Source organism: Pinus tabuliformis, chromosome X, assembly GCF_031772625.1.
Source record: "Pinus tabuliformis cultivar Carrire ecotype Pingquan chromosome X, CPIR1, whole genome shotgun sequence".
NCBI classification, from domain to species: Eukaryota; Viridiplantae; Streptophyta; class Pinopsida; order Pinales; family Pinaceae; genus Pinus; species Pinus tabuliformis.
Genome location: NC_142308.1, coordinates 1,533,903,044 through 1,533,922,095, shown reverse-complemented (window position 1 = coordinate 1,533,922,095; position 19,052 = coordinate 1,533,903,044). Strand labels below are relative to the sequence as shown.

Genomic DNA, 19,052 nt, shown 5'->3' with positions numbered 1-19,052 from the left:
CCTAACCCAAAGATCCCGCGCATAAACATTAACCCGCGCCTTTATTTAACCCCGCAAACCCGTTTTCGTAAGTCTACAACCCCCGCACACATTAAATTCGGAATATTCCTGTGAATATTCTCGCCCGTTAAACCCATATCACATCGCGTCCGCCGCTAGCCGTCCGATCCACAGCCCCGCAGATCTACGGCTGGCGGGCATCCTCATCTTCGACGCGCCCGGCCTTTAACGTCCGGGAATTCGGCGGTTTTTCCGCTGTACTCCTGCCACGCGTCAGGCGTCGGGCTGTGGCGGAGCCCCTCCCTCCGAAACCGCCATCCCCCATAAGCGGTGCGCCACATACCGCTTACCGCCCGGTGACGTCACCAGCCCACGTCACCCCTGCACAGTCAATAGCCCACGTCACCCCTGCACAGTCAATAGCCCACGTCACCCCCCTTGTACAGTCACCCGATGAGTCATCCGCCTGCGTGGCCTCCTGCCACGTGTCCCGCCACCGTACCTACCACGTCATCGTCTGTACGAGATGACGTCATTCCGCCATGTCGCCATGCTGACGTCACCCGCCGTACAATGCTGACGTCATGCTGACGTCATCAGCCCATTTTTTGACATAGAGGCGCGAAAGTCGCACTTCGGAGCCCCGGAATCGAATTCTGAGGCAGTTTTTGATGAGCGATTTGCGCTCATCGCAGGATTTTTTTGGGCCAGAATGGAGAATCTTCAGGGAATCTTTAAGGAATCTTCGCCCCATGCGGCCGCAGGAAGCCCGAAAAGGCGCAGAAATGATCCGTTTTCTTCACAAGGCATACCAAAATGATCAAAAGACAATTCCAGATGATACAGAGGCCGAATAGCGGCCATTTACTGGTGATTAGACACGTAGCACAACAGATCAGCAACCCAGATTTTGTCAGAGTGTATCAGTGGAAGAAAGGATGCCAGAAAGAATCAGTCATGATTTTTTAGGGGCTCGAGGCACCTGAACATTGATGAAGCGCCCATAAAATCAAATCGATAAGCATCAGCCCATCCTTTCTTTCAAATCACCGTCAAGACATTTAAGGCACCAGGACAGCAAGGAAGCTTAAACCCATACCCATTTATTGCATAAAGCACTGCAGCAAGCCACCGAGGACAGCATCATTCATTCAGTTTTGACACTTCGGCCCTGAGCACGGACCGAGACATTCTTTGCATTTATTTTTAGATAGTATTAGGTCAAGTAGTCATTTTTATGACCTAATTAGGTCAAGATGTAATAAAGGAACTCTGCAGAGAGTTTTTCCCTATATATACCACCCTCTGTATAGTTTTAAGGGTTGGTCAATTGATAATTTTAGCTAGAGACTCGCTTTGTATACCTGAATTTTTCTGTAATCAAAGATTGCTTAAAGCTTGGAGAGCGAGCTGTCTGTTGTTGATGAATGTGTTGAAGAGTTGAAGATGGAATTCCTGCGTTGCAGCCTGAAGCAATAAGTGCCTCTTATCTTTGTTTATGTGTTTGCCATTATCTAAATAGCAGGAAAAAAGAATAGCCTAGAATTAGTTAAATACTCTCTATGCTCAATTCCTGTTGTTTTTTGATGTTTTCTTCTGAATGAATTGGTTATGAACATTGAATTCCTTCTGGCTCATGTTTACCCAAGTTCACCTATGCTGGCCAATTATCTAGGGATTCTTAACTGCTCCTAGGTAGCTCCCTGTTGTTTCCTCTGCTAATCTGTTGGAGAGATTCTTAACAGCCTCTCTTTCTTTAGCATTCTTGCCATCCCTTGAAACCTGAAAGTTGCTTCTGCTTCAGTTATCTTGCTCCATTTTCCCCTCACTGTTATTAAGGAAAGACAGTTGCAGTTCCCCCTCCTCGACTCCACGCCCAATGGTTTGAAACATTCAGACTATACTCAGCCTCTCTACCTGAAAGTGTCAGTTTTCCCACCAAAACTCAATCAAAACCCCTGTGCATCATAACTAGCCTAAAATCACCCCTTCAACAAAGCTAAATCATAAAGAGAGAGCCCTCTCTGACTGCAGGCAGGCTAGGGCCTGCAGTCCAAAGTTGGTTTGTGGTTACCTCGGCCGTATCCCTTTAGGAGTCAAAAGGGACAACTTGAGTGATAACATAATGGCGACTCCGCTGGGGACTGAATCATGTGTCTATTAGTGTGAATCCTCAATTTTGACCAGTTCACCTCGTTTTCTGGAGAAAGTCTTCCTTTTCTTCAGGGTTTTTCATGTTCAGTTCTGATCTGTGACGGTGGACAGAGATCAGGCACTTTAAGGTTACATCATCCACCTGGCGACTCCACATCATCCTTATAATAAAGACTCCGCTGGAGAAATGAACCCGAAGGAATTATATAAGCAGATCAGGCTCTTGATTTGGATGATCATCCAAGAGACCATGTTCTTTCTCTTGCACCAAATTTTGCTGTGCATATTGTACTTTAAAAGCGATTTTATGTCCGAGTTTTATGTTTTTCCTTTGGAAGAGATTGTTGAAAAGCCTCCTTGCGCATCAGAGCAGCAGCTTTCAAATGCTGTTGAAGATCATCATACAGTCAAGGAGGAATAAAAAATAGAGCCATTGAATATCAGATTGAGGAGGACCCAGAAGCAGAAACATATGACCAGATGATCCAAGTAGATCCCCTGCCTCTTTGTTCTCAGCCATTTGAATTATTCAAAGAAGAAGAAGACCAGCAGCCCGCACAGATCAGTCCGGCCCTATTCGAGCCAGATTGTAATAAATTACAAGCACCTCTGCAAGTACCGAATGACCTATCCGCTGGCAGGCAGAATAATGAAAGAGATCAGTGCACGTCGCCACCAACAGGCTGCGAGGCTCAGTATCGAGTTGTCAATGATCTCCCGACTCCAAGGCATGGTAGTGATCCTGAACCTTTGTACAGTTCTTTAATTCAGCCAAAAAATTGTATATATATGTTGCAGGACAGTTTTGTACAACATTTAAACACTGCAAAGGAGGTCAGTAGCTTCCTGATCTTCTCAAAGTTTGACAAAGCCATAGCAAATTGCAAAATCTCAGTTGATGTCACTAGCAAGCATAAGCAGCAAACCCCACTCATGTTATTATTACTTAAGTGGCTGCATTGGTTATTTCACTTCACCTAACAGCAAAGTAAGTGCTGGTTAGGATAGGTAGGTAGGTAGGATCAATAAGGCAGCCAGCCAAGAGAAATTTGCAGAACACAGTAACAGTTGAATACAAGGCAGTCTGACCTGTTGTTCTTGACTTTTCACAAGGAAAAGCCATCCCCAAGTGGAGCCACTGTTAGCCTCCTGCTGCAGCAAGTTAATCATCTTTCATGATCGACAATTTTACATGCCAAATATGTCATACTATGCATGCTACAATGCTCCATATTTGCTACAGATGGCCAAAAAGTATCCACTAGAGTAGGCTGGTCTAAAGGCCACTGCTGTGTTCCAATTTTGATAAAGCAATCCATTTTTGGGTTGAGGCAGTTTTTTCAGTTGGAGGTACTCAGGCTGGAGTTTACTAACATTTTTTTTTTCGCATCACCCTTATTATATAGCTCCCTAACAATTTTTCCTTTCCCCTATTAAAATCATGTATATTCCCTGGCATTATAGCCATACTTTCTACTAAGTCCGAGAAATCTCAGTCCATCTGGGACTGTTTTTAGCCCATCCGAGTCATTGAGGAACTAGTTTGACATCTGGTCAGCTAGCAGCCTCTCCCTTAACCCGAAAAACCCCCAAAAAAACCCACATTCCGCCCCTAACCCAAAGATCCCGCGCATAAACATTAACCCGCGCCTTTATTTAACCCCGCAAACCCGTTTTCCTAAGTCTACAACCCCCGCGCACATTAAATTCAGAATATTCCTGTGAATATTCTCGCCTATTAACCCCATATCACGTCGCGTCCGCCGTCAGCCGTCCGATCCACAGCCCCGCAGATCTACGGCTGGCGGGCATCCTCATCTCTGACGCGCCCAGCCTTTAACGTCCGGGAGTTCGGCGGTTTTGCCGCTGTACTCCCGCCACGCGTCAGGCGTCTGGCTGTGGTGGAGCCCCTCCCTCCGAAACCACCATCCGCCATAAGCGGTGCGCCACATACCGCTTACTGCCCGGTGACGTAACCTGCCCACGTCACCCCTGCACAGTCAACAGCCCACGTCACCCCCCTTGTACAGTCACCCGATGAGTCATCCGCCTGCGTGGCCTCCTGCCACGTCACTGCACGTGTCCCGCCACCATACCTGCCACGTCATCATCCATACGAGATGACGTCATTCTGCCACGTCGCCATGTGATGTCATGCTGACGTCACCCGCCGTACAATGCTGACGTCATCAGCCCGTTTTTTGACACAGAGGCGCGAAAGTCGCACTTCGGAGCCCCGAAATCGAATTCTGAGGCAATTTTTGATGAGCGATTTGCGCCTGCTCATCGCAGGATTTTTTGGGCCAGAATGGAGAATCTTCAGGGAATCTTTAAGGAATCTTCACCCCATGCGGCCCCAGGAAGCCCGAAAAGGCGCATAAATGATCCGTTTTCTTCACAGAGCATACCAAAATGATCAAAAGACAATTCCAAATGATACAGAGGCCGAACAATGGCCATTTACTGGTGATTAGACACGCAGCATAGCAGATCAGCAACCCAGATTTTGTCAGAGAGTATCAGTGGAAGAAAGGACGCCAGAAAGCATCAGTCATGATTTTTTAGGGGCTCGAGGCACCTGAACATTGATGAAGCCCCCAGAAAATCAAATCGATAAGCATCAGCCCATCCTTGCTTTCAAATCACCGTCAAGACATTTAAGGCACCAGGACAGCAAGGAAGCCTAAACCCATACCCATTTATTGCAGAAAGAAATGCAGCAAGCCACCGAGGACAACATCATTCATTCAGTTTTGACACTTCGGCCCTGAGCACGGCCCGAGACATTCTTTGCATTTAATTTTAGATAGGATTAGGTCAAGTAGTCATTTTTATGACCTAATTAGGTCAAGATGTAATAAAGGAACTCTGCAGAGAGTTTTGCCCTATATATACCACCCTCTGTATAGTTTTAAGGGTTGGTCAATTGATAATTTTAGCTAGAGACTCGCTGTGTTTACCTGAATTTTTCTGTAATCAAAGATTGCTTAAAGCTTGGAGAGCGAGCTGTCTGTTGTTGATGAATGTGTTGAAGAGTTGAAGATGGAATTCCTGCCCTGCGGCCTGAAGCAATAAGTGCCTCTTATCTTTGTTTATGTGTTTGCCATTATCTAAATAGCAGGAAAAAAGAATAGCCTAGAATTAGTTAAATACTCTCTATGCTCAATTCTTGCTGTTTTTTGATGTTTTCTTCTGAATGAATTGGTTATGAACATTGAATTCCTTCTGGCTCATGTTTACCCCAGTTCACTTGTGCTGGCCAATTATCTAGGGATTCTTAACTGTTCCTAGGTAGCGCCCTGTTGTTTCCTCTGCTAATCTGTTGGAGAGATTCTTAACTGCCTCTCTTTCTTTAGCATTCTTGCCATCCCTTGAAACCTGAAAGTTGCTTCTGCTTCAGTTATCTTGCTCCATTTTCCCCTCACTGTTATTAAGGAAAGACAGCTACAGTTCCCCCTCCTCGACTCCACGCCCAATGGTTTGAAACATTCAGACTATACTCATCCTCTCTACCTGAAAGTGTCAGTTTTACCACCAAAACTCAATCAAAACCCCTGTGCATCATAACTAGCCTAAAATCACCCCTTCAACAAAGCTAAATCATAAAGAGAGAGCCCTCTCTGACTGCAGGCAGGCTAGGGCCTACAGTCCAAAGTTGGTTTGTGGTTACCTCGGCCATATCCCTTTAGGAGTCAAAAGGGACAACCTGAGTGATAACAGGGGGTATTGAGAAGGTTTATGTCAAAACCAGGGAATGAGCATTAGACAATATTGAAATGGATTTTTCAGGTATTTGCATGGAACTAGTGATTATGGTTTGTGCTACCAAGGAATACCAAGATTGGACAGAGTTTTGGACATCTATGGATTTGTTGATGCAGACTAGGCTGGAGATCTAGATCAGAGAAGATATACAATTGGGTATGTTTTTAACTTATTTGGAGGTGCAGTCAGTTGGATGAATAAGAGACAGTCTGTAGTGGAATTTTCAACTACAAAGGAAGAATACATGGCAACCACTCATGTAGGCAAGGAAGTAGTTTGTTGCAAAGATTGTGTTCAAGTATGGGGTTAGTACAACGAGCTATAAGGATAGACTGTGACAACCAAAGTGAAATTTTCTTAGCAAATAACCTTGCTTATCATTTAAAGACAAAGCACATTGATGTTCAATATCACTTTATGAGGGATATGGTTGAGGACAAAAAGGTGTTGCTGGTATAGGTGGACACTTCGTAGAATACTGCAGATGCATTGACAAAGTTTGTGAGCGCTAAGAAGTTCTCTTGGTGTAGAGAAACAATGGGAATTACAGGGCTGGATCAATGACTAAGCTCTCCTGTGCCCCCCTGTGGAAAGAAAACAACAAGTGGGAGAATGTTGGTTTGTGTTATATTCTTTCCACAATTACCCCACTCGTGGGTGGCTAGCAGTACCCCCTATATATTGCATTGGGCACTAACAAAGGGGTCAGTAGCTCCCCTACATAGGGTCCTGGGCAGCACCCTGGGAATTTTTTTCTGGACCCTATATTAGGTGGGTGGACCTACCTATGGCTTTCTGCATGGATTTTTCACATGGTTTTGGGCATGATGGTTTTCTGTCCATTGTATTTTGTAGACCCGGTCAAGGGAACTACGATTATGTTCTAATCCAGTTTAATGTATTGCAATTTATGGATGCTTCAACATCCATATATATGTATTGTAACATTGAAAGGAATAGAATGAAAAATTAATCTGGTAGTTTTGGTTTTGGGATCCAAGGGAAAATCTCTGTGCATATCTATTTTATGTTTTATGCTCTTGCCATTGTTTATTTTCTGTTTCTAGAATTCGTATGCAAGTAGTTTCTGTATGGTGTTAAAAACCACAATATCAAGAGATCATGAAACTTATAAAGGTTACGAGAAAAGGTGTATATTTGATACAAGATTGGGGTTTCAAGTGTCCAACTATTCCTGAGAATCTAGTCAAGAAGGACAATATAGCCGTTGAGGTGGATAAAGCATAGTTGAGACTACATACTTGGAACTACACCCACCCTAGTGAACAAGTGACCAACACCATAACTTCTTATGTTTGATTGCATAGTGGCTTAGAGTCCTTGGAACATAAACATAAAGTTCATTATGTGGGTTCACTTGGAGAAATAAGAGGCAAGGATGTCATCACGCAAGAGATAAAATAATTTATTGAACAAATCAAGCAAGCAACAAATCAAGAAGACTTGGAGATCACCAATAATATTATTCTACAATATTCAATTGTGCTAACTAAGGTTCACATGAAGTTATCTTGGCTTTGGAATAACATATAGTCTAGCTCCAAATCCATATTATCAGATACTTTAGAGGTAAATATGTAATATGTTGTAGAGCTTCCAATCAAAGTTAAAGTTATTGTGACAAACTTTAGAGCATGACACTCCTACATCAGAAATGAACTCCATGCTCAAGCTACTGATTTTTCCTTTTCTCCTTCATGAGGAATTTTTTGTCTTCTTAGAGTTTTTTCCTATATAGCCACCATTTTGATGTAATTTTATCTTTTGTTAATGAATGTAATGTAAAAGAAGTCCAAGAGACACATGTGGAATATGAAGAGACATATGTCGAATATGTAGAGTTACATAGAATCCCATAGGTTATGGAAGTCAAAGAGTCATGAAGAAACTCAAGATTCATTACCATTTGTTATAAATAAGCCCTCATAACTCAAGAAAATGGCTTGGACCTAGCTTTAGAGATTTGGCCTTGGCTTCTCTAGTTGTGCATAAGGGAGAAGATAATTTTTTTTGGAGAAGCAAGTTGTAGCTTCATGTTCCACTATTGGAGCTAGTGTTTCATCAATGTAACAATGTACTTGGATATTTCATTAGTCATCAAAAGATCGTGGAGCCAATCTTTCATGCATGTATCGTAAATGTTGTAAGACTATTCTTTAGATGTTTGCGGTATATGTTGTGTTACACATACTAAAGATAATGAAATAGTTCATTGCTTTAGATATGGATATTGTTGAATGGGTGTTGTTATGTGTCTATATGCTTATTGTTATCTTGTGAACTATTTTTAGGTTACTCAATGAATCTTCTCTTTTTTCTCGTTGGTCTCTCTTGGGATAGTAATAGTAAATTTTTATTAGAGGCTTGTTCTTATCTCTCTCGCTTGGAAGCTCCTTTTACACCTTACAATTGATGCCTCACAAAGCTTACATACTTGCTACCCGAAAGTTATGTGCATAAAATCTTGTGTACATTTTGTGTCCAAGGCATTCTTTTAAGATCACTCGCAATGGTGGCTGGAGCTTATATATGGATGTCCTACACCAAAAAATGTGAAGTCTAATTGTGACTTCACATTGGGTATACGCCTTGTATGTTGTCAACATCCAACACTGTCAACCACTCCTTAAGTATCTAGAGGGTTAACATAGCCGTGTGTGAGAGCAAGTGATGCTTTTCAAGTTAAGAATAATGGATGAGGCATGTGTACAAGCATAGTTATTGGAAAACAAAGGCCAAAATAAAGGTTAGTCAAGTGATTTGGAAGAGAAAGAGCATCAAAAATATTCCAAGGGGAAGAAGAAGAAGTGGAAGGCAGGAAGATAGAAAGATAACTACATATTTTAACCCTGCATAGATAATTTCTGCAAACAAATTCTTAATTAAAATAGAAAAGATTCAATGGAAAGCACGCGCATTAACACAAATATTTTATCATGGAAACCCAAAAACGAGAAAACCAACAAGATTTTTTCATATATATATTCTTTACAATGTTATAATACGATATGTCTATGTCATAATATTCATAAACCATCAATCAATTAAGGTGGATTGTAATACAACCATAGTTCTTTTGGCCAAATCTACAAAGCCATGTGCAAAACCAGCATGTGCCAGGAAAATGCTAAAATAAAAAAAATACATGCCAAAAGAAGAACCAAAAGATTGCCCAAATATTTTTTTGGCACTGTTCCAAACCTTGTGTAGGGGGGATACTCCCCCCTACATACCCCCCAACTAGGGGGGGACGGAAACCCCCCTAGAACCCCACTATCAGAATGATGCTATAAGTCATGTAAAGAATATAATACCTGCCCAACAACAACAACCACTGTACATTAAAGAAGGATCTTAGTAATCATTTCAACCACTGCAACGTGGTCACACTGTGCAGAAGTGCAGGAAACTGCATTTAGAGTTGAACCAAAATTACAAAAATAAGGTTAGGAAGAAAAAAATTATAACTATATGTTAAAGTAATCAAGTTAAAAGAAGATCTGGTGTGGATGAGAATATTTTCTACACATCAGTGTAGATGAAGGTGAATATGAATGGCCTTGATCACTAGGAATAGAAGGAGATGCCCACACTCTTCCACATTAAGATCTAGATCAAGACCAATGTAGATGGTACATTCAGCTTAGTTTAACAGGTTAATTTCATAATAGTGGTTTGGTCAACAAACTTGGATTGAAGGTTTTTGATCAGCCTAGCCCATATCCATTGGGTTGGATAAACAAGGGTGTAAAGATAAAGGTAACAAAATAGTGCAAGATATTTTTTATAAGTGTTAATTATGTTAATGAAGTATAATTGGATGTATTGCCACTTTATATAAGTGGAGTCATGTTTGGAAGTCACTACATGTACATAAGAGAATAACCAATTAATATTTCTTCATCAAGGATGAAAAATCCATCATCATCAATGTGCATAAAGAGTAGAAAAAGCAATTGGGAGATTTTATATAGGCATATATGGGAGTGTCGTAGGAGATTAAAGGGTTACCATCCAAGAGGGAAGTGAAGCACAAAATACAATTATTTCTAGAATCTGCTTTGCTAAATATTGGGATGTATAAATAGTCCATTCTTGAAGCAAAATGTGTGAAGAAGTAATTATAACAGCTACTATAGTAGGGTGTGTTTTGACCAAGTACCTCACCTTGTGGGTCACCCATCATAATTGTACCAAATAAGGATGGGAATTGGTAATTATGCATCCATCATAGAGTATTAATTAAGATGATGCTAAAAAATAGATATCCCCTACCTAACATTGATGATCTGTTAGATTACTTGTAACATGCAAAAGACTTCACCGAGTTGGATTTAAAATTAGAATACCACCAGGTTTGAGTCAAAGAAGAGGACACCTGGATGATTTCCTTCAAAACTAGACAATGTTTCTATGAGTGGATAGTAATTCCATTTGGTTTATACAATACACCATCTCTATGAGAGTAATAAATGATGTGATGCACCCCTATTTACATTCATTTGTGGTTGTTTATACGTATTATATATTGGCTTACAATGCTACTTAGGAGGAGCACATTTGAAACTTGATGTAGGTGCTAGAGACACAAAGGAAGCACCACCTAATAAAAAAACCTCAAGAAATGTGAGTTTCCTAGCAGTATTTGGTGTAATTATTCTATGTGATTGGAGGAGTGGAGTTTAAGATTGATCCTATAAAGATGGAGGTCATCATAAAGCGGTTGGTGCCTAAACATTCCTCTAAAATAGGAGTTTGTTGGCATAATGTAATACCTACGCAAATTCATAATTTCATTTTGAGCAATAGTTGCACTACTCCATGCCATAACAAAAAGGTGGTAAGAGTTTTCATTGAAGGAAGAGTCAGTATATGGCTTTTGAAGAGCTTAAAATTAAAATAAGTCAAGTACTAGATCTCATGTTACCAAAAATTGTAGAATCAATTTGATGTGGAGATAGATGCAAGTGCATGGCATGGGAGTGGTCTTAATGCAAGGAAGAAGGCATGCATGTTACCATTCTGAAGTATTTCATGGGATAAATCTTAACCTCTTTACCTATGACAAGGGGCTCTATGCCTTGGTAAAAGATGTCAAGAAGTGGAAATGATATCTATTAGGAAAGGAGACCACCAACTTCACAGATGATCGAATATTACTTTCCCCCAAAAAATGCCAATCTCTTTTTCCTATTTATATTTTACTGGATTGATCAGATATGGCAAGGCCAACTATCAAGCTTTATGATTTTATTTTTTTTCTTACAAGAAATCTTGCCCAAATGACCCAAATATAGATTGATTCCTTAACTCTTTGCAGCTTAAATTGAATTGCATGAAACCATATAATGTGACTGTATTCTATAAAAATATAGATCTGAGACCTTATGAGCATTGTAAATTAAAATACATCAGATATTTTCAACTTAGATTACAATCTTCAACACCGAAATTCATTATTCACCCCATAAGACCAGGAGCTGGGATGACAAGCTAAAACAACAAACTATGACACCTAAATTTTGACCATATTGTGAAGCTCAACAAAAATGGAGTTGTATGGGACTTGCAAGAAATTTCCAAGCCAAGTAACACAATCTGTAAATAATGTCAAATTGGAAAGAAAATTTGAGTGCCCTTCAAACCCAAAGAAAATTCATCAAGTGGGCAACTACAACTAGTTCACACAAATTTATGTGGGCTCGGAAGAACTGAGACTCCAAGTGGTGTGGTTGAAAGAAGCAATAGATCCATGCAATAATTAGTAAGAGCAATGATGGAATCACTCAGTATATTGCTTGAGGAAAAAACAATTATCTATATTCCTTTCTTTTATTGAAGTTGAATATATAGTAGCTACAACTAGTTGTAGTCAGATTTCATGGTTGAAACAAAATCTACATGATATGTAAGTTACTTATGATAAACCCATTCCAATCATCGGTGATGACACAAGTGTAATTAGCATATCCAAAAAATCCTATTCTTCATTTAAAAACCAAGCATCTCCCCATAAAGCACCATTTTATTAAAAAACAAGTGGTTGATAGATCATGAAGTTAGAATATGTCTCAACCAAGGAACAAGTTATTGTTATCTTCACCAAACCTCTTTCCTGATAAACTTTTGAGTATTTAAGGTAGAATTTTGGAGTGATGTATCACTCTTTTCTTCATTACATTTCTTCTCAAAAAAAGAGGGAAAACATCTAAATATGTACAAAGATTGATATAATGACTCAAGAAGAACCAAATTCAGGGAAGACTATGAGTGGAAAATTAATATCAACAACCTATTATATCCTTTTAAGGGGATAATGGTAAGAGGGGGAGTACCTGATCCATCTTTTCCATTAACGTCAGTGGGGGAGAGTAAGCAAACATTGGAGATGAGATAAAATGTGTACAAAGATATTGAAGATGGAGAGTGAGCAAGGGGGAGAGTGATCAACCATTAGATCTTCAAAACCAATGTTTTGAGTGTTTCCAAGTGGTGGTGCCATTAGCTCCACTAAGGAAAATAAGTATTTTGTTGGGTATTCCTCTCGAAGACCTTTCCAATGGTATATGGCACTCAATCTAACTCCCCGTGAATAAAAAAAACTAAGGTTGAATTTTGGTAGTTCAAGCAAGGTTCCAACTGATGATGATTCTTGTATTGGTCTCACATTGTCCAGACCAACACCAAAGATGAAAAGGTGGAAGCATGGAGGTAGCAAGCAATGGCCAGTAAGGCTTACAATCAAAAACCCTAGTAGTAGGGTGCTTGGCCTATGCAGCCAAGTGCTCATCTGATCCCCCGGCCTAACGATGTGGAAACATAAGCAATGGGCAGCGTGTAACATGGGGGATTCACTCAATGAACCTTTGATATAGTACATGCATTCGTGGCATAGAAACAAATACCCTTAATTTAACTAGATAGTGGAAAATACCTCTAAAAATCACATTATTTTATCCCCTGCCAATATGAACCGAATACACCTTCCCAATTTGAAAAACACCTACTTTCACTTGATATTGTAGGTGTCCATTTTTTCATTAACATTTTTATACTCCTTTATATTTTTTCAATAACTTTGAGCCCCATTTTTTATACCTACCAATATAAAAACCCTTTACCCCCTATTATATGCTCAATATGTTATGTAATTTTTTCTTCAATGTATATCCCCTAATATGATAGCACGTGGTATGGTATTCCATATGAATTTGTGATGTTGTAAAGAATTGTTTCTACAATGTTTACACCAAATCACTTCATTGATCACACAACTTTCCAACAAGAGATCACACTAGTACTACAAATTCAATGTGATCTATCCTGCAACTTCTTTTACTAGCTTTGTTAGCAGTGAAAGTATCGCTCAACTTGACAACCCTTGCATGCATTAGAAATAACATTTCAACATCCAAATAATTTGTCAATCCAATTGCAAACATTTATTAGACATCAACTTTAAAAACGATGAAGGGTGTTGGCACTTGTAAAATCACCCATAGATTGGCCCACTTAAAATCTACCTACAAAAATATATTCATAGAAATAAAGTGGACTATGAAAGAGTCTATGTTCACAAGTGCACCCATAAAGTTGAAATGACCTTGTATTTGTCAAGACCCAACGAAGTGAATAAGCCCACCACTAGAAGTGTCCTACACACAGTGAATTGATGAAATTCCATGTACATTTGGTGTTTACATTTCATGGTATCACCATTTAATTCGTTTAAGCATGTTACTAGCTTTTTGTTAAGATCCTCATGAACATGCCCAAAAAAACCATAACTCATTTCATGCCCAAAAAAAACCATAACTCATTTCATATGACACTAGGTCACATTGCATCTTTTTTAATTAATAAGATTAATTAAAAGGGCAGAAAAAAACATAGTTAACTCTACCAAGAATATTCTATAAAGGCTAAATCCTTATTATCCACCTCATAACTATTAATAATTAAATTAAAATTGTAAAAACCTTGTTCCAAAATAGACATACCTATAAACTGACAAATTCTTTAATTGAAGTGGATAGTAATTTTAATAATAATTTATTATTCATAAACACTGTATTGTATTTTATTAAAATATGTATTTTATCTATTACAAAATTTATTTATTTAATTAATTATTATAAAATAGGTTTATTTAATTAATATAATTTATATTATTAATATTATATATATATATGGGTAATTTCTCTTCTTTAAATTTTAACGTTTCCAACTACTATTACTAAACACGCTCAAATTTTCACGCCATTTCCATTCAATCTTCCATTTCCAATTCAAATGGAAGATTTGGATGATTTGGACTTCATTATTGTCAAACAACTTCTCTAGAGGCACTAGCCCTTTAGGTATATGATTGCTAGGCAACTGTACAATGCTATCTTGGCCAATTTTGTTTCTTAGCTGGGGCTGGGCAATTTGCATTTCAGAGAATTCATCAATGACTTGCAGAAACCTATTTACTTCATCATCATCCTTAAAGACTTTCCAATGCTGAACATTATCAGGCAAGGATGGTCTATCTTTTACCTGGAATCGATAAGCATATCTAGGGGGCACGGGAGGGATGAACATGATAGCAGACACAACAAGGGAATCAACAAGCTGATTTTTTTACTCTGGGAATATATGAGATAAAAAATCTATCAAAAGAATCTTTGAGTCCCCATACCTCATCTCTGTATGCTTTCAGCCTTGGGTGCCTTTTTTGGAATGCTTTGTTCACTTGTTGAATGATGAGATCAGCATCTCCAAAGACCTTTATATCTCTGATTTCCATGTCTTTGGCAGCGTTTAAGCCCAATATCAGAGCCTCATATTCTGCTATATTGTTGGTGACCTGAAAAGTTAGCTTAAAAGACAAATGTGTGCTTTCTTGTTTTTGAGATACTAGCACCACTCCTGCTCCTGCAGTTTCCTTTGAATAGGCTCCATCGAAGAACATATCCCAAGCTTGTGTCCCTTCCTCTTCCATGGCTTGACATATTGGTTTCTTGAGCTACATTGACGCCCTCTGGGATTCTTCAATTTGGAGAATACATGCTCCAAAATCAGTGTCCATAGCCTAAATGGGATGATTAGTGGGATTCTTCTCATCACTGATGATATAGGCCAGCTGGACTTCCCTGTATAGTCTTCTACTTTCTCCTCCAAAAACTGGGACAATGGCATAAGATAAGTCATTTTGCAATGTCCCACCCAAACTCTTAATCCACCCTCTGGAAAGTAGCATACCAAACTTAGGGGGGGACATCTACTACCACAATATTCATCATCATGCTCTTCATGGGCAGCTGAGTTAGGGTGATAGCCAAGTATTTTATTAATGCCAGACATTTCACCTTACTCGAATCAAAGGAGAACAAGTCATGACAAGGTCTGGTAATATCAAGGCCTAACTCTTCCATGACAGCTTTGGGCATCAGGTTATGGCTGACCCGTGTGTCCAACAGACGGTTGTGGAGGATTTTATCATGAATGGTCAAGAAGACATAAAATGATGGGGAATTATCATCAACAGGTTTAGTCATGTTTATCACCTTGTAAATTCACATAGTCATTGGATGCTTATAAGGCTTTCAGCTCAAGGGCATCAAGGATGGGCTTCTTAAAAGCCTCACTCTTTACAAGTTCTATTAGAGGTATAGATATTTTTAATTTCTGGACTTCTGATTCAATGCTAAAAGGGGAAGGAGACTTATCAAGACCTCTTACCTCTTGAGATGGTGCATTCAGGATGGTAGGATCAGCGGTCAGTCGCTTCTACTTGCTGATTTTCTGATCTATGGAGACAACAACTCTTTGGCAAGGATTCTATTTGACATTACTTGCTCTTGACCTCAGGTTATATCTCTGTTGGTCTTCAGTCTACAGAACAACTTCTCTATCCCACTCTTGGCTGGTCTGGTCCTTGAGTAATGACTCCTCATTGGCAGCTAATGTCAAAAAGGCAACAATTCCTTTTTCTTCCATGCAGCGAATCTCATCCTCTTCATTAAACTGCTCCTCCTCCAAGACTACGTTTTGGAAAGGAGTCTTAACCCTTTGTTCTTCACTGGCCTCTTTGTCTCTCCGAATGATCTACAATTGTTCATTTGCTCTTCTGTATGGATTTGGATTTCTAAGAGAAAATGTATTAAGAAGCCTTGCTTTCCCAGGATTCTTCTCAACCTTCAACTTGGATATTTTAGTAGCCAATGACTTTATCATTTTAGACATTTTGTCCATTTTGGGATTTGAAGAGGAAGAGGAAGAGGAAGACTCACCTCTCTACCTCCTGCTATCATCATGTCCTTTGAGTTTCTCTGTAGCCATGATATTGGATTCCACCTCCAAGGTTGCATCTTGCATTTCAGCTAGAGAGGCACATCTTCTCTCTCTTAACAGCAGGCAGAAATCAGAGTCACATTTTCCCTTTTTAGGTTTCCAAACTCAATATGGCAGTATAGCAATTCTTTCTTATCTCCCCAATGCTTTAAAAACACATCATCTAATGCTTCAATGTCTACTATAGACCTAGGGGTCAGCTCTCTGAACCACTTTCTAGCCTCTCCATCTAGGCTTTGGACAAATACTCTCATCCACACATCATCTTCACTGATATCTAGGTTATCAGCATAGCTATAAAAGGACTCAGGGTGCTCTTAAACTGTTACTCCCTCTGTCCTAGTGAACTTAGGCATGTATTTATGATATTCTCCTGTAGGCATGGCATTCAAAGGAATAGGTAGGACCAAGGGTCCATACCTAGTAGCTATGATTCTTTCCATTTTGGTGGGCACTTGTGGACCTGCCATGACTAGGGTGGATGGAAGGGTGCTAGCGGTCCGAAAAGTAGGGAGTTGAGAGATGACTATCAGGGCTAAAGGAATATGATGGACAGGAGGAGAGGTTTCCTTTGGGCTGAGATCAAAAGGAGGACCTAAAGGAATGAGAGCTTTATGATTCTCTGAAAATATTCCTTCACTGCTAGTACTAGAGGCTATATTTTCAACATGTAGATGCTCTGTTACAAGCCTTTCTGGTAGAGATACATAAGATTGTTTAGGCTTACCTGATCCTGATGCTCCCTTTTGTGATGTCTTTCTCTACTTGACAATCTTCTTAGGGTCAGGTTATGGGTCAGCTGGTGATTTCTGAGAATTTCTCCGAGTATGGCTCACAAACTAAGCCAAAACTGTGATGTGGAGTTGCCACGAGGTTCATCCTCCAATAGAGTTGCCAGATAGATGATTACAACCAAAAATGTGTCCAAACTTTATCTATCATCAAAGCTGGATCTGTGTCATTCTCTCAGGGAAGCTGAGCATCAATCTCCTCTCCCCAAAAATGGTGCCAATTATATTAGGATTCCAAGAAACTCTCCTAGGTTGTAGCTCGGAGATGCCTGATAACATATAAATTCAACTATTGTTGCAAGGTTTAATGGAAGGAATGATGGTTTGGTTCAAGCCAGATAACCACTTCTACTATGTTTCACTCCAAACATGCATGAACACCCTCAGACTACAAGGCTTTAGACCACCAATGCTCACAGTTTAGATATTTAGGTGAATATGGAGAATACTAACCACATCAGTAGACACACAAGACCATGTGATGGCCAGCTGCAACTAGTACAGAAACCTGCAAATCTAATCTATTAATGCAAAGACAGGATGACAGCTCTCTTGCATTAGATAGAAAGAAACATGAGTAACCTATTCAGCGAGGCTTTACGTAGCTTGAATTTTACACCCCTTAATGGAAAGCCTATTCGAATAATGTACTCACAGCGTGACCCCAGCATCCGCCAGTGTGGATCCGAAAACATATTTATCAAGAATCTTCACAAAGCAGTAGACAATAAAACCCTCTATCACAAATTCTGTGTGTTCGGACCCATTCTCTCTTCTAAGATCGCAATAGATGATGCATCAGGGCAATCCAAAGGTTATGGATTTGTGCATTTTGAGCAAGACGAAGCAGCACAAAACGCAATAAAATGTATGAATGGTGCGTTGATAAACGACAGACCTGTTTATGTTGGCCCTTTTATGAAAAAGGAAAAGCGAGAAGAATTAAAATTCATGAAAAAGAAGAAGCCAGAGCCACAACAAACAAAATTCATGAAAAACCCAGAGTCAGACTCACAACAAACAAATGGAGAAGCCAAGTTTAAAAATGTGTTTGTTAATAATTTACCAGACTCCATCAATGATGAGGATATGAGGAATTACTTTGGGAGGTATGGAACAATTACCAGTGTAGCAGTGATGAGGGATGAAGCTGGAAAGTCAAAGTGTTTTGGATTTGTCAATTTTGACAATGCACACAATGCAGCAAAGTGCGTTGAGAGTTTAAATGGCAAGAAAATTGATGGCAAGGAATTGTACATTGGAAAAGCACTGAAAAAATCTGAATTAAGGGGGCAATCCGGAACAAATCTTTATTTAAAACATTTGGATGATAGTATTGATGATAACAAGTTGAGAGAACTGTTTTCTATTTATGGCACAATCACTTCATGCAAGGTAATGAGGGATTTTCATGGATACAGTAAAGGTTTCGGATTTGTCTCATTCTCATCCCGTGATGAAGCATCTCGAGCTTTGGCAGAAATGAATAAGAAAGTTGTCATAGACAAGCCTCTTTATGTTTCTTTGGCTCAGCCAAAGGAGGAGAGAAGAGAAAAGCTACAGTCTTATTTCTCTCAATTGCTTAATCCATTGGGCAATTGAAGAAAACGCAGATGATGCAGCCAGAGTTTAAATTGATGGCAATAAATGATGCCTTGGAAAAGCACTCAAGAAATCTGCAAATCTTTATTTAAAACATTTGCATGATAGCATTGATGATAACACATTGAGAGAACCTTTTTCCTTTTATGCCACAATCACTTCATGCAAGGCAACCAGGGATTTTCATGCAAATCTCATTCCCATTTTCCTTTTACCCCACAATCACTTCATGCAACGTAATGAGAGAAGTCCCATTCCCATCTTCTAATGAAGCATCCCGAGCTTTGGCAGAAATGAATAAGAAAGGTGTCCTCCGTAAGCCTCTTTATGTTTCTCCTGCTCAACGAAAACAGGAGAGAAGAGCAATGTTGCACTCACATT

General features: G+C 39.6%; 1 pseudogene; it reads left to right on the top strand.

The window, feature by feature from the left end:
- Positions 1 to 18,671, top strand: part of LOC149145893 (polyadenylate-binding protein 8 pseudogene) — a 38,979-nt pseudogene extending 20,308 nt beyond the window's left edge.
- Positions 18,672 to 19,052: the final 381 nt, after the last annotated feature.